Raw genomic sequence first — 26,785 nt, 5'->3', positions numbered from 1 at the left:
GCGCTATGCGTTGTAATGGTATGCGTTGTAATGGTCGCGTTGTAATGGTAGGTAGTTGTAACGGTATGCGGAGTAACGTCATACATCCCGTTACAACGCATGCTTTTACCACGCATGCTGTTACAACGCAGTTTTAACAACGCAAACCTTTACAACGCATAGCGCTTTGGGGTGCTGGATAGTGAATAGTTTAATTTACTATTCCAACTCCAGTCCCCGTGGACACTAGGGAAGGTGTTGAATAGTAAATTAAATCTATTCCCTATCCTAGAGCGCCCCCCAGCGCAATGCGTTGTAATGGTTTTCGTTGTAAAACCTGCGTTGTAAAAGCACTGCGTTGTAAAAGTTTTGTTGTAAAGGAAGTTTCCCCTTAATTGAAAGCAGCTCTTTCAAACAGTTTGCAAAGGAATTTGCTATTCATCAAAATCAAACTGAATCAGTTGAATCGAAGTTACTCTTCTTCTGACTGGCTTGGCGTTAGAGATATTGAGGTCATTTGGAATCATGTGTCGGTTTATGGAGTTGCTGATGATTCTTCTTGCCTAGGTAGAGGTGTTAGCGGAGAGTTGGTTGTATGTGAAAGCTCAGGATGGTCAAGTGTCTGTTGGGGAGCCAGCTGAGAGGCTGATCTTGGGCAGGTCCTTGAACTGGATGGAGAAGAGTTGTTTGAAAAACTGGTGTGTTCTTGATAGTGGTGTAGGCCAAGATGTGTACTTCAAAGAGGAGCCTGCAAAGTTCCTTCTAGCGGAATTCTGCTTCTGAGCTCTAATGGGAGTCATGGTCCTTCTGCCTTTTTATTCGCTGATTATACATCTTTATGTGATACTAGAAGGGGAACTTGTCAGTGCAATCATTTGACTTCCTTCAATTGATATTCCAAGGTTCTGTTTTCTATCTTCAATGCCTTTACTTTTGTGTTGAGCCTCATTGTCTGTGGTCCATGGTTCAGGCAAAAGGGGGTCTTAGTAATATGAATCTTTTGGCGTTTCTGAAAGGCCCTTTCTTCTTTTTATAATTTGAGTAACAAGAATGTGATGAGGTGAGAGTTAAGTGTGATGAAGCTGAGCATGTTCTAATGTATGTAGAAGGTATAATGCTTCCTCAAAATGCTAGGGGAGGGGTATATGGAAAAGAAAAGGAGAACGCAAAACAGAGGGAATGACCCCACAGCAATATTGTCTCCCTGGACAGGGCAACCATATTTTACATGATTCTGCTAACAAATATAATGCCAAAAGACAGAGAAAATGAAAAACACTGAAGGTTGGAGAAATCAAAAGACTGTAATGTAGAGTTTAGGGACAAGGGAATACACAGAGATGCCAGACATTTAATAATAGTGGCAGGCATACTAAGACAGATTAAAGAGAGCCATTAGAAGGCAGGAACTGCCCACCCACTTCATAGCGTCTAAAGGCAGAGCTCTTATGAGCCTTCTTGTAATAGTTATATTTAGCTGAAAAGGGGGCAGGAAGGAAAGTGGAAGAAACAGGCTTCTTTGAGGATGGAGGCCATCAGGGTTACATGTGTTTTGTCTTTAGTAATGATTTAAGGGAGTGGGAGTGAAAAGGGAAGGTTAGCAGGAGGGTTAATACTTAAAATGATAATTTTTAGTTCAAGTAGTTTCTAGCTTGGATTAATAATTGATTTCTGCTCAGATGAAGCAGTACTGTTCCCCTGTAAATTAAATAAGGTTAAGATTTGGTTTGGAGGATCGATTTATTATAACTATGGCTCCCGGTTTTATGGCATTTATATTTTTGTAATTTCTTTCTGTATTTATCCATATTTATTTTTTGCTCATTTTGCCTGTATTTATGCATATTTATTTTAGGTTATGGGAAAAAAATGAAGCTGAAATGTGTATATTTCTGCATTTATTCAACCAGTTAATGTGCACGCTTGCCTGACCGCCTCACAGGTTTCAAATTAAATTATATATACACACTCAGGAGGTTAAATATGTACATTTTTTGTATTAAGGTTGTGCAAATCTACTGCAGTTTAAGGCTCTTTCCTAAAATCCTGATTTTTAAAAAATCCCCTTGCCTGTCAATCTGCACAGCTATTGGCCTGTCAGCATTCAGAATCACACAAATAAATAACCCAATTTCCGTTTTTATCCACATTTAAAAATAAATAAAGACAGGAAAATAGATGGTTTTCTGTCTGTATTTATCTGTAAAAATCAGTAAAAACAGAAAACAGGGAGCCTTAATTACAACTAGCTTCATGGTTGCCACAACACAGTAGATACAATGTATCTGCATCCCAGTCTTTTTCTCACAATATGATTATTTCTGTTTGTCCATACCCTTTCATCAATTATTTTGATTTAGCCCCATTACTCCTATTAGAAGCCCCTCCCATGCTTTGGCTGCTACTTCTGAAAGTACTTTGCATTGCAACTACTGAGGCGTCCCCCTTGAGAACTCTTATTTCATGCTCACTTTGCTTTTCACAATAATTCAACAGGACATACTAAATGTACATTAATTCCATAATTTCTTCATCCACTGTTGCCAAATATTTTCATGTAACTTGCATAATGCATGTAATATTCTGCTTCTAGTAGTGTTAATGAGTATATAGCAAGTTTGGGTATCAGTTCTGTGCTACAATTGGCGTTCATTTACCAAAATGCCAGAAGCTATCATAGTGACATCACATGCCTAAAACCTTCAGTGGTATCATATGGTCAACTCTTGCTCCATTTTTAGCTCTTCAAAAGCTACTTATGTGCTTTCAAATGGTGAGATGGAGGGCAAGGACTGTAAAGTAAAAAAAACTAATAATAAACAGAGAGTTTGCAGCATGGTTTACTTCCAGTTCCTGCCACTGTTGTCATGACTCATGAGACAAAGGGTAGCAAGGAAATTGCCTTGTATATGAAGAGATAAGCCAAGGGCAGCAACTGCTGTCCATCCTAACACCTAATTGATATCTATGTGTGAAGCAGGCATTATCACAACCTTCACAGCTTTCAAAGGCCTACCACCAGAGGATTTCCCCACCCAAGAATCCCAAGCTAAGGGCAGGCAAGACAAGGGCATCATCTATTTGGACCTGTTCAGAGATCTATGGCACGAGCACCTCCTGCCAAGATAAAACACCCAATATCATGTGTCTCTCAAGCACCAATATAAACTATTTCCATATACACTCTGTAAACATGTCGACATACTTGAACATACATCTCCAACAACCCCGCCACATACCACTCATAAGAATACATATATCAACCACATCACACCATCTTCAAATAATACTCATTAATACACTATGAGCTACAGGTTATGCCCCAAACATCGCTGACATCATCATGCATCACAGCCTTTATAGAAACCTGGTTCATACCCTCCTCCAGACACTTTCTTGATGTCCTCGTCCCCTCTGGGGACACAATCCAACAAATAGACCTCAATTGCAAAACCAGAGGGGGACTCCCAGTCCTACAAAAGTCAGTGTGGCCCTGCACCAACTTCAAATGATCACACCTACGTCAAGTTTTATTTATTATGATAAAGGAACTCTTTACGAGGTCCACATAAAAACCAAAATATACATACAAAGCAAAATGCATAAAATGTCCTTTTAACACTAAGAACAAATAAAAATTGACATATTAATATAGGTCCAAGAAACATTTAAAGAAGCCATACAATTTAAAACAAAACATTTCATTAGGAGGGTTAATCAAGGCCGCCTGAAATGACAAGGCTGAAAGAATATTAAGTTGTTGGCAAATTGGACGTAACCATCTACGCCTGGAAGGCATCAGGGCTGGACAAACAAAAATAACATGATTTAAGTCCTGGTCATGCATCTGACAAAGATCACAAAGTGGTGAATGACCATACCATCTAGCATAAAGAACTTTCAGCGGAAGCAGATTTTGTCTTATTAAGTACACTAAGCGACAGACGCTATGAGAGATGTTCCAGTACATATAAGGTTGAGCTTTCCGCAAGATACATGACTCAATAACAGGAGTACAACCTTTTTTTAACAGCCGGGAATCTCTATCCTGACAAAACCCCAGTTCTCATGTGGAAGACTTCAAAATAGTTTTTAATTGGTAAGAGGATAAAGAAAATAAGATTTCTTCATCCAATTTCAATTGTGCCACAGCAAATCTGAAGTTTTTTACAATCAAGGAATGTTCATTGAGATTTCCCAGCAATTCATTTTTTATAAGATATCTCAAGGTATTAGACTCACTTTTTGCAATGCCTACTACCCAACGTATGGTGCCGGCCAAACCTTGAGCCCAGCTGCTGCGTATACCAAGTTCCTGTCTCAGGGAAGCAGTTGAATTTGCTGTACTAACAGATAATAAACTACGCAAAATGTTCCCTTCCACGGTGTTTAAAAAACTCCATTTATTTAGATTTATTAACTCTAAACCGTATAACAAGAAGGCAGGGACTTTTGCTCTAAATACATCTAAAAGAATAGAAAAATGCCTTCTACCTGTAGCTTTATACAAGGCTACTAAACTCTTTCCCTGTGAAATAGCCTTTCGGGAGTTATTGTCTATATGAGCTTTGTCACTTAGGTTATTTGTGACAATTTTGCCAAGGAAGGTGTATGATTTCACAGTTTCCAATTTTTGCTCCCCCACCACCCAAGGAAAGTTAAGGAATTTAGGTTTCTTCCTGCCGGAGAAACACATCACTTTGCTTTTTGCCGTGTTTATCAATAGGTAATGGTTTTTAGCGTATTCAGACAGCGCCTGCAAGCGATTATTTAAGCCCTTCGGGGTAAGATCCAAAATCAGGATGTCATCTGCATACATAAGGCATGCAATTGGAACTCCACCCAAGGACGGAGCAATACCAGCGCAAGCTGAGAGGGCAACAGGTAAATCAACTGTATAAAGGGAAAACAGCAAAGGAGCCAAAAGGCAACCTTGCTTTAACCCATTAGAGGTGAAAATTATTTTAGATAAGTTACGTTCACCTCCCAGTAGAACTCTGCACCAAGTATCTGAATAAAGTGCACAAATTAACTTAATAAGAAAGGGGGGCATACCTAAATCAAATAGCTTTCTCCACAGCAATATTCTATCCACTTTATCAAATGCGGTGGAGAAATCAATAAAAGCACCATAAACCTGCCCACCACGGACTTTAACATATTTTTCTGTGATAACTTGTAGTGCCGTCAGGTTATCTAGAGTTCCGTGATTTTGTCTGAAACCTGTTTGCTCAATAGGTAGGATTTTAAATTCAGTTACCCATTGATTCATTAAAATAAGAATACATTTTGCGAAAACCTTACCAATGGCGTCAAGCAAAGCGATTTGACGATAATTTTGAGGAAGATCTCTTGCCCCTTTTTTATATAAGGGAACAATGATACTTCCTTTCCAGGAGGGGGGGACTGTTCCACTAGAGAAACAAAATTTAAACACTGGAAAAAGGATCTTACTCCAGAGTTCACTCTGTTGTTTTAATACTGAGATGGGAACTTTATCTGGCCCCATCGCACCAGAGGAACGCATGTTCATAATAGCAAATTCAATTTCCTTTTCCGAGGGACAATCAAATACGCGTGTAACATCATTAGATTCCACCATATATACTTGTGAATTATTGTTACTATATAATTTCTCAATATATTGAACCCAAATCTGTTCCTCAATGGCAATCGGAGTGGCACTGGCTCTGGTCCCACAACCCTTGCCAATTAAAGACCAGAAAGTTTTAGCTTGGCCGTTATAAGAAGCTTCCCTCAGTTGTATCCAAAGAGAGTCTTCCTTATTGCGTTTTAACCGGGCCTTAAGCCTAACTCTCCTTCTTTTTAAAATGGACAATTTATGCTTGGCTTCTTGGGTAAATGATAAATATTGCCCCCTTATTACTTTATTTATTTCTATATTTATAGCTCGCAAAGGATGAGGGACTGCACACGATTTTTCCACACCAGGTTTCTTCTTCGCTATAGAAGTTACCAATTCTAAAAAGTTAGAAAATCCCAACAGCTCTCTCCCTTCCCAGAGAAATAAACTCTTGACAGTTTGATTCAAAAGGGACACCAGGCTTTCAAAAGAGCGAAAATTCCAGAAACATTTCCCTGAATTAGAGTCGAAATTCACCAGATCCCTATCCATGCTCCAAGAGTCCACTTTCGGAAGACTGACAGAGACTGTAAGCAACAACGCATTATGGTCACTAAGATTAGACTCAATGACTTTCATATTTTTCAGCTTGGAAAATAAAGCATAATCTGCCATAACATAATCAATGATGGATTTTCCCTTATTTGATTTATGCGTAAAAGCTGCCGGGGTGTCAGAAGGGAGCCTCCCATTTACTATTAAACAGTCAACTTTATGTAAGCCTTCTAGGACAAGTTTGCCTCTTTTATTAGTTTTAACTTTAACAGGGAACTGGGCCGATGGTATATTCAGAGATTCTTCCCTAAGTTTGTTTCTGAATAGAGCTAGCCCACAATTGGATATATTACAGTTCAAATCCCCAAACAATAATACATAAGGAGACGGGACAGCATCCATCGTTACATTTAAAAAGGAAAACAGTGTTTTCAGACCGTCATTAAAACAGCGATTTGGGGGGATATAGATGTTTATTATTACCAGCGATCTGTTAGGGCAATCCTGAAATACATCTTTTAAGGTTATTGCCTGGAACAAATTCCCCGGATCGAGATAATGAGAATAATTCCATTTTATTCTATTTGTTAATAAGCATGCTATTCCTCCCTTTGCATGGCCTCTTCTAGAAGAGGTTGCACTCTTTTCCAAAACGAAATAATCCTTTTCTAGAGCTATTCTACCTTCCACCCATGTTTCTTGTAAACAGATTATATCCGCCTTGTGTGAATACAAAAAGCCTAGTTTCTCCTTATAATCTTTAAAACCTGCTGTATTCCACGAGATGAGCTTCAGCTCTCTGTTAAAAATTTGAATTCGGTTTGGGGCAGGAAGCAGATTTACTCGCTAAGACTCCAGGTAACCAACTCCATTTAGACTGATCATCCTTCAACGTTTGTTTAAAAGGAGGATTTTTATATGACACTTGCCTTTCATTCTTGGACACACATATTTTTAAATCCTCCGATCCAGAGCTAGACCAATCCGGCAACTTCAAACCCATATTGGGGGAAGATGACAAATTGGAGAAGGCACGTTGATTTCGTTTTTCCCCAAAGTATGGCATAACATCAATTCCTCTAATTTGTAATTCCGCAGCCCACTGTAGAATAAGATTTAACACTACTTTAGAATGGAATTTCACCCTTGTGGATCTCCCTAACAAAGAATTAAGAAGGAATACTACATCCAAATCAGATGTTTGAATTAATTTTAAACCTTCAATCTCTTTGAAACAAATAAGTAAGGCAGATCTATTTAGAATTAAGTCGGTATCAAATAAGGGAAAAAACTCAAGAAAAAAAGTATCTACAATTATTTTTTCCTTGGGAGGAATGACTACAATTGGGGGTGCCTCTAGGAGAGGCCGTGCTGATGGAATAAGAGAGGTAAGGGAAGGATTACCAGAAGGGGAAGTGACCTTGGGAACATATTGAAAAGGCATTGCTGAGGGATTAAGACAGGAAAGGAAAGGATTAACAGCGGGTGAGGTGACCTTGGGGAGAAAAGGATTAGTAGAACTTATGGGACCTAATCCTGTAAACATGAATTCCCCTTTAGGAGAGGCTATCAAATCTTCCTGAGGGGCAGACAACTGCACAACCTGAGGGGAATCTTCTAAAATTGGTTCCACACTTTTATCAAATAGGAGTTTTCTCTGTCTTTTTTTAGAGAATCTTCGAATAGGTTTTCTCTTCTTTATTCTAATCTTTTTATGTTTCGGGGGAATCGATTTATCAACCATTCCAGTATTTGCCATACAAATCTCCTCGTTTTTTTGACTGTACAGAAAAAATAGGGAAAAGAGAGGGAGTTTCAATTTTATGGTTGGCAGGGGACGTGGATACTACCTCTATCTTATCACTAATAGAAGCTATGCAATTAGCACCTGCCGAAACCGCCTTGAGGATCTTAAGATCAGCTGGTAATGCTGCTGGATTCATAGCTTTTTGGCCATCCTTGGGGAAAGGAAGTCGAGCGGAATCCAATTCTACTTGAGCACTTGGAGAACTCTTTTTGGGGATCTCCATCAGGTTAACAGGTGTAGGAGGGCAATCAGACACTGGACAGTTCTTACTTTGCATAAGTACTTTTAAGATTTGAGTTACCGTGTCAAAAATACACTCAGAACCTCCAACAAATTTTTCTAGTAGGCTCAGAATCGAAGCTAATATAGATTCCAAAGAAAATAACGAATTGGAAATTAACCTCCCATCAGTACTTGGAAACCCCTCAGCTAAATTGTTCAAAATAGGGCCAGAACAAGAGGTAAAATTTAATTGAGCAGGGGAAAAATCCAATTTATTAGAGGGTGTGCTACTTAAAGGACCCGTACTAGAAATGGTTATAGCTTCATTTGAATTTGGGATACCCCTAGATTTCCCCTGTAGGGATATCATCCGATCCTTATGAGCTGTTAAATCGATGTCAGGTAATGTAAAGTCACTTTCTAGGACGGGCAGATTAACTGGCATAACTGACAAAGGGCTAGAGTTCACTATAACTTTGGGAACTTCCCTAAGAGACTCTTGGGGGGGAATAATACTATCGGATTTCAAAACCTTACCACCCGCAAACTCAAAAGGAGAGTTCTGTCCCAGTTGTAAGTCATTTGAAATCAAGCATGAACCTCTTACTATTTCGGGGCTAAGAGGTATTAACAGAGATTGACTAGGAACCAAACTCAGGCAAGAGGAAACATTAATAACCATATTAGCGGCTTCCGGAACATTATAATCAGGACCCTCGCTCGGGGGTTGCAACTCAAACGACTTGTCTTTCCCTTTATCCCATAAGTTGAAAAGCTGACACTGGCCTTTCAGTTGCATAGAGGACGTAATTTTATTGCGTAAAGGGTTAGATTTCGTTTTAGACCCAGATTTTCCTACTAAGACGCGACCAGAACGCAGTTTTTTAGCCGTCATGAGAAAAGAATACAGAAGTTAAAAATAGAGTTAAAACTCCCCAAGGTACAATATTAGCCTGTAAAGGAAAATATCAAACAACAGTAAACCAAAAATCAAAGGGAGGGGGCCCAGCCCAGCCTACTTCGGCCTCTGACGGCCTCAGACGGTCCCGCCCTTGTCCCGGGCTTCTCCCGGCGGACTCCCGCGCGCTCCCGCGTTGCGGTACCAAATGGAAGGTTTATAGCTGCACTGAGGCGGGGGAGGAGCCAGCAGGGAGAGCGGGTCAGCTGATGAAGATGCCGAGGGTCAGGCGCTCCTGGGACTGGTAGTCCTGCGCCTGCCCTCGCTCGCAGCCCTGCACTCACCACCGCCTCAGGAGCACAATCAGAATAGTTATCAGCAGGCTTTAAACTTCGCTGCACAGCGCACTTCAGGCAGCGCCGTCCAAGATAACCAAGAGCGATGCGGGACCCGCGGAGCGGGTTCCGCGAGGAGTGGAGTAATAAAAAGAACAGGAAGAGCGGGTCCTACGTGCTCGCAGTCCAGTACTCCTTCAGTTTAAAAATCAGCAACAGGTGAGCAATCCAACAGGGAGACAAACGAGCTGCTTTTTAGCTGCGCTGAGGCGGGGGAGGAGCCAGCAGGGAGAGCGGGTCAGCTGATGAAGATGCCGAGGGTCAGGCGCTCCTGGGACTGGTAGTCCTGCGCCTGCCCTCGCTCGCAGCCCTGCACTCACCACCGCCTCAGGAGCACAATCAGAATAGTTATCAGCAGGCTTTAAACTTCGCTGCACAGCGCACTTCAGGCAGCGCCGTCCAAGATAACCAAGAGCGATGCGGGACCCGCGGAGCGGGTTCCGCGAGGAGTGGAGTAATAAAAAGAACAGGAAGAGCGGGTCCTACGTGCTCGCAGTCCAGTACTCCTTCAGTTTAAAAATCAGCAACAGGTGAGCAATCCAACAGGGAGACAAACGAGCTGCTTTTTAGCTGCGCTGAGGCGGGGGAGGAGCCAGCAGGGAGAGCGGGTCAGCTGATGAAGATGCCGAGGGTCAGGCGCTCCTGGGACTGGTAGTCCTGCGCCTGCCCTCGCTCGCAGCCCTGCACTCACCACCGCCTCAGGAGCACAATCAGAATAGTTATCAGCAGGCTTTAAACTTCGCTGCACAGCGCACTTCAGGCAGCGCCGTCCAAGATAACCAAGAGCGATGCGGGACCCGCGGAGCGGGTTCCGCGAGGAGTGGAGTAATAAAAAGAACAGGAAGAGCGGGTCCTACGTGCTCGCAGTCCAGTACTCCTTCAGTTTAAAAATCAGCAACAGGTGAGCAATCCAACAGGGAGACAAACGAGCTGCTTTTTAGCTGCGCTGAGGCGGGGGAGGAGCCAGCAGGGAGAGCGGGTCAGCTGATGAAGATGCCGAGGGTCAGGCGCTCCTGGGACTGGTAGTCCTGCGCCTGCCCTCGCTCGCAGCCCTGCACTCACCACCGCCTCAGGAGCACAATCAGAATAGTTATCAGCAGGCTTTAAACTTCGCTGCACAGCACACTTCAGGCAGCGCCGTCCAAGATAACCAAGAGCGATGCGGGACCCGCGGAGCGGGTTCCGCGAGGAGTGGAGTAATAAAAAGAACAGGAAGAGCGGGTCCTACGTGCTCGCAGTCCAGTACTCCTTCAGTTTAAAAATCAGCAACAGGTGAGCAATCCAACAGGGAGACAAACGAGCTGCTTTTTAGCTGCGCTGAGGCGGGGGAGGAGCCAGCAGGGAGAGCGGGTCAGCTGATGAAGATGCCGAGGGTCAGGCGCTCCTGGGACTGGTAGTCCTGCGCCTGCCCTCGCTCGCAGCCCTGCACTCACCACCGCCTCAGGAGCACAATCAGAATAGTTATCAGCAGGCTTTAAACTTCGCTGCACAGCGCACTTCAGGCAGCGCCGTCCAAGATAACCAAGAGCGATGCGGGACCCGCGGAGCGGGTTCCGCGAGGAGTGGAGTAATAAAAAGAACAGGAAGAGCGGGTCCTACGTGCTCGCAGTCCAGTACTCCTTCAGTTTAAAAATCAGCAACAGGTGAGCAATCCAACAGGGAGACAAACGAGCTGCTTTTTAGCTGCGCTGAGGCGGGGGAGGAGCCAGCAGGGAGAGCGGGTCAGCTGATGAAGATGCCGAGGGTCAGGCGCTCCTGGGACTGGTAGTCCTGCGCCTGCCCTCGCTCGCAGCCCTGCACTCACCACCGCCTCAGGAGCACAATCAGAATAGTTATCAGCAGGCTTTAAACTTCGCTGCACAGCGCACTTCAGGCAGCGCCGTCCAAGATAACCAAGAGCGATGCGGGATCCGCGGAGCGGGTTCCGCGAGGAGTGGAGTAATAAAAAGAACAGGAAGAGCGGGTCCTACGTGCTCGCAGTCCAGTACTCCTTCAGTTTAAAAATCAGCAACAGGTGAGCAATCACACCTACGTCTTTTAAGCTCCTCTCCCAAAATGTTGCTCTCTTTGCCTGCAAAGCAGTCTACTTTCATCGCATCCGCACACCCTACAAAACCCACAAGGGCTTCATCAAAGAAATTTCCGACCTCATCCTCTCTGCTTCCACAATATCCACTGCCTCACAGAGTACTCCTAAACTGGACCGTTGATTTTGATTTCCCCTTCACAGTTGCCACTCCCCTACATGAAGTGCAATAGGATAAATGTTACCTTCATTTCTTTCAAAGTCACCCATCTTGAAGAGCTCTAAGAAGAACTAATCAGCCTATATCGGACACTTTAAGACCTGAACAGATGTAAAAATCAACAACACCACTTTGAAGAATCATGTAAAATGCTATGCTCCTCTGAAACTCTGTGCCCCCAAGCCATCAGCACCCTGTTAAACCCAAGAACCTACAGAAAACAAGCATGACCCACAAAGACAGGAGATGAAATGGAGATCGAAATGCTAGAAGGACCTTATCCATCTGGAAGAATTCTGCTCCAGCCAGCATAACCACAGCTAAAGTAACTGATTTCAAGACCACCATCAATGGTGCTGTTCGACCTCCATTTTGACAGATTACCTCCTCTGTTTTATATGTTTTTGCTGGTTATATGCTTTGGGCACTGTGCCACTGCTATTTAGTGCCACAGTGCAAGTGTTCCCTGTGTTAAATTGATGCACTAATTGGTGATTCCATGGTTGGGTTATTTTATTTACCTGTGAGCCCCTAGTACAGTGCACCATGTGTGCCCAGGGCTTGTAAATCAAATGCTGCTGGTGGGCTTGCAGCACTGGTTGTGCAACCCACAGAAGCAGCTTGTAAAGTGTGTTTCAGGCCTGCTATTGCAAGGGCTGTGTGCAGTCTAGTACTACCATTTCGACTTGGCAAGTGCACCCACTTGCCAGTCCCTAAACCTTCCTTTTGCTTCATATTAGACACCCCTATGGTAGGCCCAAGGGCAGGGTGCATTGTAAGTATAAGGTAGGACATGCTCTGGGGTGTGTTGCATGTCATAATAGTGAACTACAGCCTTTTTCATTTTTCACTATTGCAAGGCTACCTGTTCTTTATAGGCTAGAATGGGCAGTTAGATTATTACATTCTTATAATCCTAACTGACTTGAGAAACATGGTAGAAATTCGAATTTAGTATTCCTGAACTCAGAATGATAAAATACATCTGTTAGTAAAGTTGGTTTTAATATTCTGTGTTTGAAAATACCACTTTTAGAAAGTAGGTATTTTCTTGCCTAACTGTCCAGGCCCGCCTCTGCTAGGTTTCGTATTCCTTGTCTGCGGTTATGAGTGACAGGGCTGGGGGATTCCAGGAGACAGGCTGGGGCAGCCCAATGGTGAATAGAGAGATCTGCATCTAGATGGGAGGGAGGAGTTGCACCTGGGACCTGAATAGAGCTGGGCCTTCCCTCTACAATGCTGGCTCCACCTCCTGTGGCTTGTCTGATGTCTCTGCCCTGCACTGTGAAAGGAGAGAAGGAATCTTGTAAACAAAGTACTCCAGAGCTGTACCTTCCCTCCCTGTGCTGGCTCCACCTCCTGTGGGGCGGCTGATGTCTCTGCCCTGCACAGTGAAAGGAAGGAGAGAGTTGTGTAAACAAAGTGCTTAGGAACTGGTTTGGACTAGGCAGAGGCCTCTCTGCCTTTAGAGAACAAAGGATTTTGGGGTATAAATATTGGGACCCTGATGCCAAGAACTTTAGATCACTTCTGGAACAAGAAACCTTTTGCCAAGGAGAAGAACCAAGGAAGCGGCAGGAGTTTTACTGTCCCTCTGACAGTGTGCTGTTTGCTGCTTTGGCCTGCAGTGGTTGCTTTATTGCCAAGGAAAGGAAAAGGAACTTTTTAAGGACTTTCATCATCTACAGAATATTCTCCCAGGGCTTGAACTGTGCTTGCCTCCTGCTGAAGTCTCAGGGACAAAAGACTTCATCTCCAGCTCCCCCTGTGACTTTCCTTGCTGGGAATTATATCTACAGACATTTGCATGTTGCTGGGAGCTGGAAGCGAGTTGCATCGATAAGAAGCGCGTCGCGGCAGCAGCTGAAATCGTCGCATCGCCGGAGAAGTGAGCCTTCGCTGCATCTCCCTGTAAGCGTGTGTTCATCAAAGCTGCCTGCTGTCGCATCACCGGAGAAGCGTGACGCCATCGAGTGAGTCGCCATTGCATCACCGTAGAAGCGTGTCGCAGGGCCTGTCGCGGCTCCAAAGTACAGAGTCGTCGCAAGGCTGCCAGGGGGCCTACGCATCATCATCGCAGCATCATCGCATCATCGCATCACGGGTGTCATCTTCTCGCATCGCAACTGGATCATCGCATCGCATCAAGGCGCCATCTTGCGCACAGCAACGGGCCCGCAGGCCGAGATTCTACGCATCCCCTCTTCACCCGTAGGGATCACGACGCATCCCCTACTTTGCGCAAGCATTGAGGCACGACGCATCATTTCCCCTGGACCACAGAACCGACGCATCTCCCCTTTTGCGAGCCTTTTTTTTACTTTGCGTTACGCATCCAGGTACTTTGTTGAAAACTTTGTCGCATTTATCATCAACTTGAACTAAGGAACTTTTATCATCTTTAAAGCAATCTTAAGTGTAGTATTGTGGATTTTTGTCGTTTGTGGTCTTGTGTTAAGTCTATATAAAGAATACTTATTTTTATAAAACCTGTGTTGTGTTCATCTGTAGTGTTTCCACTACAGATGGATATATTACTGTGTATATTCACTCTGCCTCTTAGATAAGCCTGTCTGCTCGTGCCAATCTAACAAGAGGGTGAGCAGGGCTTATTAAGGAGTGTAATCCCCTTATCCTGACTTAGAAGTAAGGGTCCCTTTTTGGACAAAGGTAAATACCATTGCCAACTAAAGACCTCCAGATCTAACAGGTGCAATTAGCATTAGCCAAACCATCGTTAAGGCAGTCAAACAGCGAGGCAATCCATCCTGGAACCCTCTTTCTCACCATCAGACAACAGATGCAATGCTATCAACCCCTTCTTCATGAAGAAAATCAACACAATCACATCTAACTTCACAAGTTCATCATCAACACTACTACCTATACCCAGTCATCACACAACTAACAGATCAAACACGATCTCCCACACAAACTTTTCTAACCTTCTGATCACACTCAAGCCACCTCCTACAAAAATGATGTGCTTCCCTACTCCATCATCAAGTCTCTGCAAGGTAAAGCCCTCACACACATTGTCAATGCCTTCCTCATTCAGGGCACCTTTTAAAGAGCCTCAAGACTGCTCTTATCCTACCCTTGCTAATAAAGCCCAAACCTGATCCAACTGACTATGACAGCTTCTGTTCTATAACCCACTTCCCATTTGAAAGAAACATTGAGAAGGCAGTAGCCATCCAGCAGCGGGGGGCACATCAGCAAGGAAAATATATATTAAGACTATTAACTGGGTTCAGACCATACTGCAGTATTGACTCAGTAATGCTCCAGCTAGTTAACAACTCCCTCTTCCTCCATGACAATAACAACATGCATGAAGGATGGGTGCTTCGTTTCTATCTTTCCTGTATCTTATAACAGCGCACCTTTCCAAACATGGGTTATGTTTCAGGGTTCATGAATACACAATCATTTCAATAACAGTAATATTTAATGGAAGTTGTATCATAAAATACCAATACGTTCATATTCAACATTCTGTATGTTGTGGAGCTAAGACATGAGCTTTCTCCTCATAGATCAAGAGTGTTCTGAACTAAACTAACATCCTATTGTGCAGACAATATAAAAGTAATATGTGCAGGTATATCTATTATTGCAGAACAATAATAAAAGAAATGTGCTTAAACTTCCTTATGCACTACCAATTTCCCAAAACTTCTTTTGTGGGAATGATTCTTAAATATTTTGTTAAAGTTGTTTTTTCCTGTCTTTTTAAGTAGTTGCAACTGACCCAGTGTGTTTGCAATTTGCTGCTTGTCGTAGACTGTCCCAAAAAGTAGAATCTGATATTCCACATCATACTAGGTTGATTGGCCCAATTCAAAATAAAATACATTTGCTATTCATCGTTTGAAAACGTTTTGAGCAAGGACGTCCCAAAACCCATGAAAATGATAAGAAATACATATATAATGTGAACAATATTGCGGACATATTTACTTTCAAATACACCTATTCTCCACATATACTTCAGAAAAACTAATATGCATTGCATCTGAACAGCAAACGCAGACACCCCCAATAACTCATTTTGAAATGGCTGTAATGATCTCTGTCCATTTCTTTTACTTTGTTAGCCCACACCAAACTATGGGGCCGATTAGGATGGCGGTGAATCCGCATCCTCCGGGCCGGCGGAAGCCACCGCCGGCCTGGAGGATGCGGATTCACCGCCGAGGCCACAGAAAACACCCACCGCCAGATTAGGATGGCGGTGGGATTGCAGTGGGACCAGCGGCGGACGGCAGGTCCTTTCAACGCTGATCCGCGGGGTGTGGAGGGCTATTTGGTGACGGTGTCTGCAAGACACCGTCAGCCAAATTAGGATGTGATTGTAAACATGCTTTTCCGCGGCGGATTTACCGCCGTGGAAAAGCATGTGGACAATAGCTTTTGGGGGGCCCTTGCAGGCCCCTAGGGTGTCGGGGGGTAGGGGTTGCACATGGGGGGTACCTATGGTACCCCCCAGCATTTAGATGTACAAGGCGGCAGGCACCGTGCGGTGCCTGCCGTTTTGTGCATGCAAATGGAAGTGATGCATATTTAACCTTGCGGCGGGTGCTGCTACAAGCAGCACCCGCCGCAATGTTAAATATACAGGATGTGACCGCCAGCGTGGTGGACACATCCTAATTCACACGGAGGGACCGCTGCTGCCCCTGCGGACGGTCCCTCCACCTCGGGGGTGGCGGACGGACACTGGTCCGTCCGCCATCCTAATAGGCCCCTTTGTGTATAGTTGCTCCCCTGACTTAATTCATCAGTCGCCACAACTATATTTGTTACACTGCATGGTGCTCAGTGGCATAATACAGGCTCATAGAGTCCCTGCGGTGCCCGAAGGGTGAGAGAGCATTGGGCAACTCGTCAGGGGCCCCTCAAGCCTTCAGGGTGAGCCAATTTAGTTCAAGGCCAATGAATATCTGTGAGCTATGGTAAACTATGGGATCCCTCTTCACATTCTGAGGTGAGGAGTGAGGAGTTGCACCTGGGACCTGAATAGGGCTGGGCCTTCCATCTACAATGCTGGCTCCACCTCCTGTGGCTTGTCTGATGTCTCTGCCCTGCATTGTGAAAGGAGAGAAGGAATCTTGTCAACAAAGTGCTCCAGAGCTGTACCTTCCCTCCCCTGTGCTGGCTCCACCTCCTGTGGGGTGGCTGATGTCTCTGCCCTGCACAGTGAAAGGAAGGAGATAGCCATGTAAACAAAGTGCTTAGGAACTGGTTTGGACTAGGCAGAGGCCTCTCTGCCTTTAGAGAACAAAGGATTTTGGGGTATAAATATTGGGACCCTGATCCCAAGAACTTTAGATCACTTCTGGAACAAGAAACCTTTTGCCAAGGAGAAGAACCAAGGAAGCTGCAGGAGTTTTACTGCCCCCCTGCCAGTGTGCTGTTTGCTGCCTTGGACTGCAGTGGTTGCTTCATTAGCAAGGAAAGGAAAAGGAACCTTTTAAGGACTTTCATCATCTACTGAATATTCTCCAAGGGCTTGAACTGTGCTTGCCTCCTGCTGAAGTCTCAGGGACAAAAGACTTCATCTCCAGCTCCCCCTGTGAATTTCCTTGCTGGGAATTCTATCTACAGACATTTGCGTGTCGCTGGGAGCTGGAAGCGTGACGCATCGAGAAGAAGCGTGTCGCAGCCGAAATCATCGCATCGCCGGAGAAGTGAGCCTTCGCTGCATCTCCCTGTAAGCGTGTGTTCATCAAAGCTGCCTGCTGTCGCATCACCGGAGAAGCGTGACGCCATCGAGAGAGTCGCCATCGCATCACCGGAGAAGCGTGTCGCAGGGCCTGTTGCGGCTCCAAAGTACTGAGTCATAGCAAGGCTGGCAGGGCGCCTACGCATCATCATCACAGCATCATCACATCGTCGGATCAAGAGCGTCATCTTCTCTCATCGCAACTGGATCATCGCATCGCATCAAGGTGCCATCTTGCGCACCGCAACGGGGCCGCAGGCCGAGAATCTACGCATCTCCTCCGCACCGGTAAGGATCACGACGCATCCCCCACTCTGCGCAAGCATTGAGGCACGACGCATCATTTCCCCCGGATCACAGAACCGACGCATCTCCCCTTTTGCGAGCCTTTTGTTTACTTTGCGTTACGCATCCAGGTACTTTGTTGACAACTTTGTCGCATTTATCATCAACTTGAACTAAGTAACTTTTATCATCTTTAAAGCAATCTTAAGTGTAGTATTGTGGATGTTTGTAGTTTGTGTTCTTGTGCTAAATCTATTTAAAGAATACTTATTTTTATAAAACCTGTGTTGTGTCCATCTGTAGTGTTTCCACTGTATTACTGCGCATATTCACAAATGCTTAACACACTGCCTCTTAGATAAGCCTGTCTGCTCGTGCCAAGCTAACAAGGGGGTGATCAGGGGTTATTAAGGAGTGTAATCCCCTTATCCTGACTTAGAAGTAAGGGTCCCTTTTTGGACAAAGGTAAATACCATTGCCAACTAAAGACCTCCAGATCTAACAGGTGCAATTAGCATTAGCCAAACCATCGTTAAGGCAGTCAAACAGCGAGGCAATCCATCCTGGAACCCTCTTTCTCACCATCAGACAACAGATGCAATGCTATCAACCCCTTCTTCATGAAGAAAATCAACACAATCACATCTAACTTCACAAGTTCATCATCAACACTACTACCTATACCCAGTCATCACACAACTAACAGATCAAACACAATCTCCCACACAAACTTTTCTAACCTTCTGATCACACTCAAGCCACCTCCTACAAAAATGATGTGCTTCCCTACTCCATCATCAAGTCACTGCAAGGTAAAGCCCTCACACACATTGTCAATGCCTTCCTCATTCAGGGCACCTTTTAAAGAGCCTCAAGACTGCTCTTATCCTACCCTTGCTAATAAAGCCCAAACCTGATCCAACTGACTATGACAGCTTCTGTTCTATAACCCACTTCCCATTTGAAAGAAACATTGAGAAGGCAGTTGCCATCCAGCAGCGGGGGGCACATCAGCAAGGAAAATATATATTAAGACCATTAACTGGGTTCAGACCATACTGCAGTATTGACTCAGTAATGCTCCAGCTAGTTAACAACTCCCTCTTCCTCCATGACAATAACAACATGCATGAAGGATGGGTGCTTCGTTTCTATCTTTCCTGTATCTTATAACAGCGCTCCTTTCCAAACATGGGTTATGTTTCAGGGTTCATGAATACACAATCATTTCAATAACAGTAATATTTAATGGAAGTTGTATCATAAAATACCAATACGTTCATATTCAACATTCTGTGTGTTGTGGAGCTAAGACATGAGCTTTCTCCTCATAGATCAAGAGTGTTCTGAACTAAACTAACATCCTATTGTGCAGACAATATAAAAGTAATATGTGCAGGTATATCTATTATTGCAGAACAATAATAAAAGAAATGTGCTTAAACTTCCTTATGCACTACCAATTTCCCAAAACTTCTTTTGTGGGAATGATTCTTAAATATTTTGTTAAAGTTGTTTTTTCCTGTCTTTTTAAGTAGTTGCAACTGACCCAGTGTGTTTGCAATTTGCTGCTTGTCGTAGACTGTCCCAAAAAGTAGAATCTGATATTCCACATCATACTAGGTTGATTGGCCCAATTCAAAATAAAATACATTTGCTATTCATCGTTTGAAAACGTTTTGAGCAAGGACGTCCCAAAACCCATGAAAATGATAAGAAATACATATATAATGTGAACAATATTGCGGACATATTTACTTTCAAATACACCTATTCTCCACATATACTTCAGAAAAACTAATATGCATTGCATCTGAACAGCAAACGCAGACACCCCCAATAACTCATTTTGAAATGGCTGTAATGATCTCTGTCCATTTCTTTTACTTTGTTAGCCCACACCAAACTATGGGGCCGATTAGGATGGCGGTGAATCCGCATCCTCCGGGCCGGCGGAAGCCACCGCCGGCCTGGAGGATGCGGATTCACCGCCGAGGCCACAGAAAACACCCACCGCCAGATTAGGATGGCGGTGGGATTGCAGTGGGACCAGCGGCGGACGGCAGGTCCGTCCGCCGCTGATCCGCGGGGTGTGGAGGGCTATTTGGTGACGGTGTCTGCAAGACACAGTCAGCCAAATTAGGATGTGATTGTAAACATGCTTTTCCGCGGCGGATTTACCGCCGTGGAAAAGCATGTGGACAATAGCTTCTGGGGGGCCCTTGCAGGCCCCTAGGGTGTCGGGGGGTAGGGGGTGCACATGGGGGGTACCTATGGTACCCCCCAGCATTTAGATGTACAAGGCGGCAGGCACCGTGCGGTGCCTGCCGTTTTGTGCATGCAAATGGAAGTGATGCATATTTAACCTTGCGGCGGGTGCTGCTACAAGCAGCACCCGCCGCAATGTTAAATATACAGGATGTGACCGCCAGCGTGGTGGACACATCCTAATTCACACGGAGGGACCGCTGCTGCCCCTGCGGACGGTCCCTCCACCTCGGGGGTGGCGGACGGACACTGGTCCGTCCGCCATCCTAATAGGCCCCTTTGTGTATAGTTGCTCCCCTGACTTAATTCATCAGTCGCCACAACTATATTTGTTACACTGCATGGTGCTCAGTGGCATAATACAGGCTCATAGAGTCCCTGCGGTGCCCGAAGGGTGAGAGAGCATTGGGCAACTCTTCAGGGGCCCCTCAAGCCTTCAGGTTGAGCCAATTTAGTTCAAGGCCAATGAATATCTGTGAGATATGGTAAACTATGGGATCCCTCTTCACATTCTGCGGTGAGGAGTGAGGAGTTGCACCTGGGACCTGAATAGGGCTGGGCCTTCCCTCTACAATGCTGGCTCCACCTCCTGTGGCTTGTCTGATGTCTCTGCCCTGCATTGTGAAAGGAGAGAAGGAATCTTGTCAACAAAGTGCTCCAGAGCTGTACCTTCCCTCCCCTGTGCTGGCTCCACCTCCTGTGGGGTGGCTGATGTCTCTGCCCTGCACAGTGAAAGGAAGGAGATAGCCATGTAAACAAAGTGCTTAGGAACTGGTTTGGACTAGGCAGAGGCCTCTCTGCCTTTGAGAACAAAGGATTTTGGGGTATAAATATTGGGACCCTGATCCCAAGAACTTTAGATCACTTCTGGAACAAGAAACCTTTTGCCAAGGAGAAGAACCAAGGAAGCTGCAGGAGTTTTACTGCCCCCCTGCCAGTGTGCTGTTTGCTGCCTTGGACTGCAGTGGTTGCTTCATCAGCAAGGAAAGGAAAAGGAACCTTTTAAGGACTTTCATCATCTACTGAATATTCTCCAAGGGCTTGAACTGTGCTTGCCTCCTGCTGAAGTCTCAGGGACAAAAGACTTCATCTCCAGCTCCCCCTGTGAATTTCCTTGCTGGGAATTCTATCTACAGACATTTGCGTGTCGCTGGGAGCTGGAAGCGTGACGCATCGAGAAGAAGCGTGTCGCAGCCGAAATCATCGCATCGCCGGAGAAGTGAGCCTTCGCTTCATCTCCCTGTAAGCGTGTGTTCATCAAAGCTGCCTGCTGTCGCATCACCGGAGAAGCGTGACGCCATCGAGAGAGTCGCCATCGCATCACCGGAGAAGCGTGTCGCAGGGCCTGTTGCGGCTCCAAAGTACTGAGTCATAGCAAGGCTGCCAGGGCGCCTACGCATCATCATCACAGCATCATCACATCATCGGATCAAGAGCGTCATCTTCTCTCATCGTAACTGGATCATCGCATCGCATCAAGGTGCCATCTTGCGCACCGCAACGGGGCCGCAGGCCGAGAATCTACGCATCTCCTCCGCACCGGTAAGGATCACGACGCATCCCCCACTCTGCGCAAGCATTGAGGCACGACGCATCATTTCCCCCGGATCACAGAACCGACGCATCTCCCCTTTTGCGAGCCTTTTGTTTACTTTGCGTTACGCATCCAGGTACTTTGTTGACAACTTTGTCGCATTTATCATCAACTTGAACTAAGTAACTTTTATCATCTTTAAAGCAATCTTAAGTGTAGTATTGTGGATGTTTGTAGTTTGTGGTCTTGTGCTAAATCTATTTAAAGAATACTTATTTTTATAAAACCTGTGTTGTGTCCATCTGTAGTGTTTCCACTGTATTACTGCGCATATTCACAAATGCTTAACACACTGCCTCTTAGATAAGCCTGTCTGCTCGTGCCAAGCTAACAAGGGGGTGATCAGGGGTTATTAAGGAGTGTAATCCCCTTATCCTGACTTAGAAGTAAGGGTCCCTTTTTGGACAAAGGTAAATACCATTGCCAACTAAAGACCTCCAGATCTAACAGGTGCAATTAGCATTAGCCAAACCATCGTTAAGGCAGTCAAACAGCGAGGCAATCCATCCTGGAACCCTCTTTCTCACCATCAGACAACAGATGCAATGCTATCAACCCCTTCTTCATGAAGAAAATCAACACAATCACATCTAACTTCACAAGTTCATCATCAACACTACTACCTATACCCAGTCATCACACAACTAACAGATCAAACACGATCTCCCACACAAACTTTTCTAACCTTCTGATCACACTCAAGCCACCTCCTACAAAAATGATGTGCTTCCCTACTCCATCATCAAGTCTCTGCAAGGTAAAGCCCTCACACACATTGTCAATGCCTTCCTCATTCAGGGCACCTTTTAAAGAGCCTCAAGACTGCTCTTATCCTACCCTTGCTAATAAAGCCCAAACCTGATCCAACTGACTATGACAGCTTCTGTTCTATAACCCACTTCCCATTTGAAAGAAACATTGAGAAGGCAGTTGCCATCCAGCAGCGGGGGGGCACATCAGCAAGGAAAATATATATTAAGACTATTAACTGGGTTCAGACCATACTGCAGTATTGACTCAGTAATGCTCCAGCTAGTTAACAACTCCCTCTTCCTCCATGACAATAACAACATGCATGAAGGATGGGTGCTCCGTTTCTATCTTTCCTGTATCTTATAACAGCGCTCCTTTCCAAACATGGGTTATGTTTCAGGGTTCATGAATACACAATCATTTCAATAACAGTAATATTTAATGGAAGTTGTATCATAAAATACCAATACGTTCATATTCAACATTCTGTGTGTTGTGGAGCTAAGACATGAGCTTTCTCCTCATAGATCAAGAGTGTTCTGAACTAAACTAACATCCTATTGTGCAGACAATATAAAAGTAATATGTGCAGGTATATCTATTATTGCAGAACAATAATAAAAGAAATGTGCTTAAACTTCCTTATGCACTACCAATTTCCCAAAACTTCTTTTGTGGGAATGATTCTTAAATATTTTGTTAAAGTTGTTTTTTCCTGTCTTTTTAAGTAGTTGCAACTGACCCAGTGTGTTTGCAATTTGCTGCTTGTCGTAGACTGTCCCAAAAAGTAGAATCTGATATTCCACATCATACTAGGTTGATTGGCCCAATTCAAAATAAAATACATTTGCTATTCATCGTTTGAAAACGTTTTGAGCAAGGACGTCCCAAAACCCATGAAAATGACAAGAAATACATATATAATGTGAACAATATTGCGGACATATTTACTTTCAAATACACCTATTCTCCACATATACTTCAGAAAAACTAATATGCATTGCATCTGAACAGCAAACGCAGACACCCCCAATAACTCATTTTGAAATGGCTGTAATGATCTCTGTCCATTTCTTTTACTTTGTTAGCCCACACCAAACTATGGGGCCGATTAGGATGGCGGTGAATCCGCATCCTCCGGGCCGGCGGAAGCCACCGCCGGCCTGGAGGATGCGGATTCACCGCCGAGGCCACAGAAAACACCCACCGCCAGATTAGGATGGCGGTGGGATTGCAGTGGGACCAGCGGCGGACGGCAGGTCCGTCCGCCGCTGATCCGCGGGGTGTGGAGGGCTATTTGATGACGGTTTCTGCAAGACACCGTCAGCCAAATTAGGATGTGATTGTAAACATGCTTTTCTGCGGCGGATTTACCGCCGTGGAAAAGCATGTGGACAATAGCTTCTGGGGGGCCCTTGCAGGCCCCTAGGGTGTCGGGGGGTAGGGGGTGCACATGAGGGGTACCTATGGTACCCCCCAGCATTTAGATGTACAAGGCGGCAGGCACGGTGCCTGCCGTTTTGTGCATGCAAATGGAAGTGATGCATATTTAACCTTGCGGCGGGTGCTGCTACAAGCAGCACCCGCCGCAATGTTAAATATACAGGATGTGACCGCCAGCGTGGCGGACACATCCTAATTCACACGGAGGGACCGCCGCTGCCCCTGCGGACGGTCCCTCCACCTCGGGGGTGGCGGACGGACACTGGTCCGTCCGCCATCCTAATAGGCCCCTTTGTGTATAGTTGCTCCCCTGACTTAATTTATCAGTCGCCACAACTATATTTGTTACACTGCATGGTGCTCAGTGGCATAATACAGGCTCATAGAGTCCCTGCGGTGCCCGAAGGGTGAGAGAGCATTGGGCAACTCTTCAGGGGCCCCTCAAGCCTTCAGGTTGAGCCAATTTAGTTCAAGGCCAATTAATATCTGTGAGATAGGGTAAACTATGGGATCCCTCTTCACATTCTGCGGTGAGGCCTCATCAGTTTGCGCTACTCCACCGAAGGCGTTGCAAAGTGGCAGCATGTAAGTGATTTATAAAACAGAAATTAATTGTTAAATCAGTAATGTTTATTGTGGCATAGGTCTTGGAATGATATGAACCTCCTTCTCTGAATTTGCAAAAAATACAAAGGCATGCATTTATATACACACACACAAATACAAGTATATATAAAGTGTAAGGTAGGCATTCCAACACTGGGGACAGATTCACAAATATATTTACAGCTTTAAAGTAAGTGGCTCCATTTACTCACCACAAAAGGATACATGTCATGCATAAATGTTTTTTCTACTGTATGTAGAATAATTCATGAGTTATATCCACTGAAAGGTAGGAAGTGTGAGGGAGAATTTGTGGTTTGCCCTGTAAATTTGCGAACACCCACAAATTCAAGAGTATTTAATACCTGCTATCTGACCCTTTGCCACCTTGGGGAAAGTCACAGAATTAAATTTTAAAAAAGTCTGAAGTAACACCCCTAACAGGGCTGGAATGGGATTGGATCACGCTCAAGCTTGGTGAGTTTGTAGAGGAATTGGGGGCATATTATCAACGGCCAGCGATAATTATCGCTGGCCATGCTTAGCTATAATTCTATTATCACAGGCCATCACTGCAATGTATCGCCCTGGTAGCGTGTTATTAACAACGCGTTACTCCAGGACGATAAAAATTCAAAAGATAGCGAGGTTATCGCCGTTTTGCAGGGAACATCGCTGGTTTTCCAGCAATGTTCCCTGCAAAATGGCGATACCTTGCTGATACGACCCACAGGGTAGTAACTGCATAATCCACCTCAATGTTAGGGATAGGTAAGTCTGCATTTTAGCAGACGTTAGTTTTAGGAGAAAACAGCAGTTTTCACCAAAAACTAACGTGTGCTAAAATGCTGGGGCAGCATTGTAAATATTGCGATGTGAACATCAGCGATATTTTTTCCATCCGGCGTACGCCCAGTGGCGCCCACTTTGCATCTCATTAGAGATGCAAAGGGAGGCATTGGGAAAAAGGGTGCTAACATGCGATTAGGCATGTTAGCACCCTCTTGTAAATAGGGTGATAGTTTTATCTCCGCACCAAAAAAGCGGAAATAAAGCCCTAGTAAATATGCCCCTAAGTTTCTACAAGGGTAAAAATATTTTTCCCGTGTCAAAAGAAAAACAGAAAAATTGCCATTTGCACACTGAGCTGGAAACTTAAATAAAATCACAATATGCTCAGTAGCATGAATGGATAGCTGTACCTGGTACAAATTTCCACAAGCACCTTGTGAATAAGAGGCATTGATAAATCTGCACAGTACCAGTAATTGTATAAGTGCAGATTTATGATTCCTGATCCAATTACCTCATATTAGTGGCAATAAAGAACCTGGGCCTGATTTATGAAAAGTGACGCATCGCTGCGTGAAAACAGCGATGCGTCACTTTTCACTGAGCTCTCCCGGTGACATGATTGATGCGTCATATTTACAAGAAGTTACAGATATGTCAGTATTTCTGACGTATCTGTAAGCGCAAAAGTGACGCATTGCTGGAGTGTGTCACAAGAGTGACGCAACTCCAGCAATGCTTTCTTTCACATGGGGAAAGCTCCATGTGAAAGGGCTTGCGTCAGTCTTATGCCTGCTGTGAGGCAGGCGCAAGATTTTGACGCAACAGCGTCCTAAAAGTGACGCAGTGAAATCTCATAGATTTCACTGCGTCACTATTACGAGGCTTTTTGCGGAGGAACGCCTCCTCTGCATACATTATACCTGACGCAGGTATAATGTAGCGCAGGGGTTTACAAAGTGACGTATCTGCTTAGATGCGTCACTTTGTAAATAGTGCGCAACAGGAGGCTTGTTTTACGCCGCCGATGCCCCACAAAAAATGACGCATCGGAAGCGCAAAACTGACGCAAGGCCTCATAAATGAGACCCACAGTGCCTACCACACCGTGCTTTAGTAATATGTTTGTGACAGTATGCTCCTAAATGCAACAACAGCTACATACTACACCCTTTCCTCTCTTCTACTGGATGGGTGTGGCTCGTTTGCAACCCTTGTCCTTTGTGTGATGCTTGGATTTTTCAGAATCCCTATGAGTTCAGCGATGTAACATGGATGGCAGCACAAACAGTCTGAAAAGTGTTACGGCACCTCTGTGTACTTCTGCCACCGTAGCTCTTACAGCACTGGCAGCTTGCTGTTAGCTCTGTCCGATTCCCTCCACTGCAGGAGTCATATTTCAAGCACCAGAATCTTCTGAAGTACTTGAGTGGGCACTGTGAGGCATTTGGACAAAATATCGTGTTTTAAATATTAGGAGACAGAAATAGCAGCCCAAAATATAGTAATGCAGAAATATAATTGTCAAGAATATTGTTTTTTCAAGGTAACTGATATCATTGTTAAGAATATCACTGTTGATATTGCTTTTTAAAAACTTAGTTTTAGTCCACATATTTATTTTATGTGT

Source organism: Lissotriton helveticus, chromosome 6 (assembly GCF_964261635.1).
Source record: "Lissotriton helveticus chromosome 6, aLisHel1.1, whole genome shotgun sequence".
NCBI classification, from domain to species: Eukaryota; Metazoa; Chordata; class Amphibia; order Caudata; family Salamandridae; genus Lissotriton; species Lissotriton helveticus.
This window is presented reverse-complemented; position numbering follows the sequence as displayed.